The following is a 7,044-nucleotide window of genomic DNA, read 5'->3' on the forward strand; positions in this document are numbered from 1 at the left end:
ACGCAGAGCAGCAATGGCCCCAGGCCCTTTGTCTCGCGCATCCCTTCCTCATCCCGTTCGGATGTTACAGGGTCCGCTGGCTGCTACCCACCCCCCACACACGCACACCAGCGCCTCTGCTGCACAGCGGAAAGCCCCGATCCGCTGAGCTCTGCACTGTGGCCTCAGGCACCTTGCTGCTCATCCCCCCATTTTCTGGCAGTGGCTCTCTGGGGCCAGGTGCGGGTGAGGGGGGTCAGCTCTGCCTTTCTCCCATGGGGCCCTACTGCTTGTCCTCCGCCCTGCAGTGCCCCCGGCCCCTCCCCTAGTTTCTCCTCTCAACCTGACTGCAGAGGAGATTCAAATCCCTCAGCTGTGTCCAAAGACAAGTTCAGGGGCTCTTTGTGTCTTAAAATATATTTCCTGCTGCTCCTCCTAAGGAAAGGGTTATTAAGGTAAAGAATGGCATGTTCTTGACTTCCTTTGGTTCCTATTTCCCAAGCTCTTGTCCTTTAGATAAGGCCACAGGGCGCGTCTTCCCTGATGGTTCTTGTCCCCATTTGGAAAGCTGGCGGTGGAGCAGGCTAGGTAGGTTCTCCTTGGGCTTTGACTGTGGGAGCACCCAGTGCCCCAGGCCTTGCGCTCTCCTGCCCTGTGGGAACTCTTCTGGATGGATCTCCCACACTCTCTCAGGGTTGGAGGTTCTTGTATTTAGTATGCTGTCAGTCAAAATAACTGGAGCTTCACTGAGTCCAGCATCACCAGAGACAGCTCTCCCCAGTTCATGTCTTGAGGCTGTGGGTCACTCAGGACAAACACCTACCTCGTCCCAGGCCTCTGCCCTTGGAGCCCTGTCACCTTAGGCACACCTCCAGCTTTGGGTCTTTGTCATAGTTCTGTTCAAGCCAAATGGAATGGTCTTTGGTGAGAACACTTCTCTTGTCAGCCCCAGGAAAGAAGTCTTTCTTAGCAGTCTGGGATATGGTGGAGTGTAGTGGCTGAGACCATGGACTTGGGAGTTGGGTCCAGGCATCAGCCTGGACTTAACTCGTCAATTCCTTTGCCTTCCACACCCAGAGATGGTTACATTTCTTTGCTTGCTGTATAACTTGTTCTTCTGATCCTGAGGGTGCCTGATTGATTCTATTTCTTTAGCCTCGATTCTCTCGTCACACGTCCTGCCTATCTTCCATGACATTATTTTACTTCCCTCTACCCAAGGCCGGTGAGGGACTCAATCATTTTTTTCCCAGTTCAAAGAAGCCTTGTTTGGACCTGAGAGTAACCCTTCTCTTTAAAAAAAAAAAAACTTTTTATAGAAATTTTCAAACACAAAAATAAAATGGTACAGGGAACCTCCATGTACCTGTCACCCAGCTCCAACAATCAACATGTGCCATTGTCTTACCTCTCTCGTGTATTCATCTCTCTTCCCACACATACATCTTTGCATGTGAGCTGGAGTACCTGAAAGCAGATTAAAGAAAATTCTAAACACCACTATGTAGCTCTAACAGTTAGAGTCTTTAAAAATATATATATGACCATAATACAATTTTCCTAGCCAACGAAATAAAAATTTTAGTAATCTAATAACCAGTCTGTGTTCAGTTTTTGCCAACTGTCTCAAAAATACCTTCCTATAGTTTGTTTGAATCAAAGTCCAAGCAGGGGGGGTCAAAAAAATGGTCTAATAAGAACTACCAAAAGCTTGTTTCCTCCATAAAAGGAATACAAAATCTTGCCACATATTACCAGAATCAACTTTCATAAAACTCTAGAAATGAACCAAAGGCTTGCAGCAACCCAGAGAGCGTTCAGTCAAGAAAGACGGTAGAACCTTCGTAAGTGCAGCAAGCTTTGTAGTGTTTTAACTTACCCTAGCATTACATTTTAAATCAGCTATTTAAGATATGTTCAAAGAGCTAAAGGAAACCATGGCTAAAGACATGAATAAGAATGATGTCTCACAAAATAGAGACTATCAGTTGAGACAAATTATAGAAAGGAACCAAACAAATTCTAGAGTTGAGAAGTACAATAACAGATAAACATTTCATTAGAGGGGCTCAATGGGTCAGCACACATGACCAGGCAGGAAAAAAAATCAGCAAACTTGAAGACAGGCCCACTTAAATTAACCTATCCGAGGGCAAGAAAGAAAAATGAAGAAAAATGAACAGAGACTCAGAGACCGTAGGGGTACCATGCAACATACACATAAAAAAGAAAAGGCAGAAAGAGTATTTGAAAAATAATGGATCAAAACTTCCCGTATTTCATGAGAAACAGTAATCTACACATCTAAGAAGGGCAAAGAGCTCCAAGTAGGATAAATTTAGAAGCGATCCATACCTAGACATCATATTCAAACTTTGAAAAGACAAAGAATTTTGAAAACCGCAAGACGAGTGACTCATCACATACGAGAGAAAATACTCTAAGATGAATGAAAATGAATACACAACATACCAAAACTTAGGCATGAAAGCAGTGATCAGAGGGAAATTTACAGCTATAATCTGCCTATGTTAAAAGGAATGAAAAGACAACCCACGCAATGGGAGAAAATATCTGCAATTCATATTTTTAATAAGAGACTTCTATTTAAAATATATAAACAACTCTTACAACTCAATAATAAAAAGATAAATAACCCCATTAAAAAATGGGCAAAAGATCTGAATTGACATTTTCCTAAAGAAAATATGCAAATGGCCAATGCTCAACATCACTAACCATTAGGGAAATGCAAACAGAAACCACAATGAGATACCACTTCACACCCAAAAGAGTAGCTAGAATTAAAAAGTGAGATAATTAGTGTTGGCAAGGATGTGGAGAAATCGAAACCTTCATACACTGCTGATAGGAATATAAAACTGATCCAGCTACTGTGGAAGATGGCCTGGCAATTCCTCAAATGATTAAACATAGTTACCGTGACAGCAATTCCACATCTATGTATAAACCCAAAAGAAATGAAAACATATGTCCATACAAAACCTTGTAAAAAGATGTTTATAGCAGCATTATGTAATAGTCAAAAGGTGGAAACAATCCAAACGTCTACCAACTGATGAATAAATAAACAAAATATGGTTAACCATACTATGGAATATTATTCAGCCACAAAATGGAGTAAAGTACTGACATGCTACGACATGGATGAATCTTGGAAACGCTATGCTAAAGGGCAGAAGCCAGTCACAAAAGACCACAGACTATACGATTCCATTCCTATGAAAGTCCAGGATACGAAAATCTATATAGACATATTAGTAGTTGCTGAGGGCTGGGTGGGGAGGATGTGGGGGCAGGGGATGGAGGCTAAAAGGTACAAGGTTTCTTTCTGAGGTGATGAAAATGCTCCTAAATTGACTGGAGTGATGGTTGCACATATCTGTGAATATACTAAAAAACACTGAATTCTACATGTTAAAATGGGTAGACTATGTGATATATGAATTGTATACCAATAAGGCTGTTAATAAAAACTCACACCTATGTCCATTGCAGTATTATTCACAATAGCCAAAATGTGGAAGCAATCTAAAAGTCCAACAATGGATGAATGGATAAAGAAAATTAAGTATATACATACGATGGAAAATTATTCAGCCTTAAAAAAGAAGGAAGTGCTGTCATATGCTACAGCATGGATGAACCTTGAGAATATTATGCTAAGTGAAATAAGCCAGTCACAAAAAGACATACTGTGTGATTTCACTTCTATGAGGTATCTAAAGTAGTCAATTTCATAGAAACAGTAGAATGGTGGTTGCCAGGGGTTGGGGGAGGGGGAAATGGGTAGTTGTTCAACGGGTATAGAGTTTCAGTCTTGCAAAATGAAAACATTATAGGGAATCATTGCACAGCAGTGAGTACAGGTATCTCCCACTTTCCAAAAGTTTGCATTATGCCACTTCGCTTTTAACAAAAACAACCCTACATTAATACCTGTTTTCACTAACCAAACGAAATCTGAAGATTTTCACTTCCATGAAAAAGCCATTTCCGTACTAATATAGGTCTTTCATAAAAGCAAAGTGGTGAAACGCAAACTTTCATAAAACGGGACACTTTGTGCCATCTTGGCTTACAAAAGGTTTCATAGGAACGCTCTACTTTCACAAAGCGGGGGAAACCTGTACAGCTAACACTATGAAGTGTACACTTCAAAATAGTTAAGATCAAACTTTTTTTTTTTTTTTACTACAATTAAAATAAAAAGATATATCCATGAGAGTTAACCAGAATGTGCCCAGCATTTTAGGGATGGTGGCCGCGGACAGGCCCAGATCGATAGAGTCCAACAAAATTAGAAAATAGTACATGATCTCATGGAGAATATGTTCAGTCTGGATCACAAACAGGGCAGCAACATTCCCCAGGAGTGCAACAACATACGCAAAGAAAAGGGGAATCCAGTCCAGAAGCATACATCCTCCAGCCCTGGGACGCCCAAGCGGAGGAATGGAGGAAGAAACTGGGTGTCATTAGGAATGGACACCTGCCCTGCCACTGTTGGTGACTGTGCTTATCAGAGTTAGATGTTGACTTACCATTAATGATTCTTGCTCTACTTCATTCTTTGCCAGACTCCTGGTAAAATGCAAAATAACATCATAATGTTCTTTTTCTCCCATTCAATGTTACCAAACTTTTCTGCCATCCTTACCTGAACATCTGATGGCTCCAGGAACAGAGCCAGCCTCACTCTTGCCTAGGTTGTTCCTGTCCATAAAAGGGTGAAGACGACAGGGAGAATAACCTCTGTCAGGTAGATATTCTGGGTAAGGAGTAAGAATTTAAAAATTGGGGAGACGTCAGCAACATGGCTGAGTAAGATATCTGTCATGTATCTCCCCACTCGACAGCAATTTGGCACCCATCCATGGACAAAAGTGCCTTGCGGGAGCTGTGGGCACTGTGGAGTCCAGCACTACATGCCAAGGGACCCGGGAGAAGTCTCACCCACCCACGCATCATGTAACAGGCATACAGACCTTGTTCCTGGCTGTGGACCCTGCAGTGGCCTGTAAACGCTCCAGCCCCAGCCATGGTCTGAGACCCCGAACACTGTCTTAGACAATCATCCACAGATGGAGAGCCTTTGTGTCTCAGAGTGTGACGTGGCCTATCTTGCTGAATGTTCCATGTGAACTTGAATGTTTATTCTGCTGCTGGATGACGCATTCTATGAATGTCAATTAAACAGAGTTTGATGCTGTTTAGTTCAACTATGTCCTCACTGACTCTCTGCCTGCTGGATCTGTCAGTTACTGATAGAAGGGTGTTGAATTCTCCAAATGTAATCCTGGATTTGTCTATTCCTCTTTGTAGTTTCCGGTTTTTGCCTCACGTATTCTGGTTCCCTGTCATTAGGTGCATGTGCATTAAAAATTGTTATGTCTTCTTGGAGAATTAGCCCTTTTATGATTATATAATGCCCCTCTCTCTCTCAATGATTTTCTTTGCTCCGAAGTCAGCTTTCTTTTGATGTGTGTTAGCAAAATGTATCCTTCTCCATTCCTTTTTTCTTTTTAAAAAACTAGTGATAAAGTAACATAAAATTTACCATCTTAACCTTTTTAAGTGTACAGTTCAGTAGTGTTGATATTCACAATGCTATGCAACCAATCCCCAGAATTTCTTCTATGCCTTTCCTCTTAATCTGTGTTCTTGTATTTAGAGTGGGTTTCCTGTAGACGATATAGAGTCTTGTTTTTTCAATCCACTCTGACAGTCTGTCTTTTGATATGTGTATTTAGACCATTGGTGTTTAAAATGATTACTGATGTGGTTGGATCAATAGCTACCATATATTTTACTGTTTTCTATCCATTGTTCTCTACTCTTTTCTGCCTTTTCTGGTTTTAATTAAGCGTCTTATTATTCCATTTCCTCTCCTCTCTTATATATCAATTGTACTATTTTTTTCTAACTTTTTTTAATGGTCACCCTAGAGTTTGTGATATACATTTACAGCTACTCCAAGTCCACTTTCAAATAGCATTATACTGCTTCACAGAGAGTACCTCAAAACAGATTTCCAGTTCCTCTATTCCCTTATAACATTGCTGTTATTCATTTCACTCAGCCATAAGGAATAATCACTGAATACACTGTTGTTACTACTATTCTGAACAAACTATCATATGTTAGTTTACGAATATTTTATTTTACTTTAATTTATTCCTCCTCTATCACTCCTCCTTTCTTTTAGTAGATCCAATTTTCTGATCTACATCATTTTCTTTCTCTCCAAAGGGCTTTTTAAAGCATTTCTGGCAAGGCAGCACTGTTGGTGACAAATTCCCTTGACTTTACTTTGTCTAATAAAGTATTTCTTCATTTTCGAAGGACAATTTCACCGGATACAGAATTCTACATTTTTTAAAGCACTTTAAATATTTAACTTCACTCTTTTCTTACTAGAATGGTTTCTAAAGAGAAGTCTGATGTAATTCTTATCCTTGTTCCTCTATAAGATTTCCCCACTCTGACTTCAAGATTTATTCCCTTTGTCTCTGATGTTTCTACAGTTTCAACATGATACGCCTAGTTGTAGATGTTTTAGTATTTACTCAGTATTCTCTGAGATTCCTAGATCAATGGTTTGGTATCTGTCCTTAATTTTGGAAAATTCTAAGTCATTAATACTTCAAATATTTCTTCCGTTCCTATCTTTTTTCTTCTCTGGTAGTCCCATTGTGTATATGTATGCTCTGTGTATGTAAGCTACACATTTTGTAATTGTTCCACAGTTTTTGGATATTCTGTTCCACATATTTCTTGTTTCTCTCTGCATTTCAGTTTTGGAGGTTACTATCAACATATGTTCAAGGTCACTGATTCTTTCCTTGGCCATGTCCAATCTACTGATAACTGCATCAAAGGCTTTCTTCATTTCTATTAGTGTTTTTGATTTCTAGCTTTTCTTTTTGATTATGTCTTAGTTTCCATCTCTCTGCTTATATTACCCATTGATTTTTGCATGTTGTCCACGTTTTCCATTAGAGCCCTTAGCATATTAATTAGTTGTTTTAAACTCCTGTCTGA

The sequence above is a fragment of the Pteropus alecto genome, unplaced genomic scaffold (genome assembly GCF_000325575.1).
Source record: "Pteropus alecto unplaced genomic scaffold, ASM32557v1 scaffold157, whole genome shotgun sequence".
In the NCBI taxonomy this organism is placed as follows: domain Eukaryota; kingdom Metazoa; phylum Chordata; class Mammalia; order Chiroptera; family Pteropodidae; genus Pteropus; species Pteropus alecto.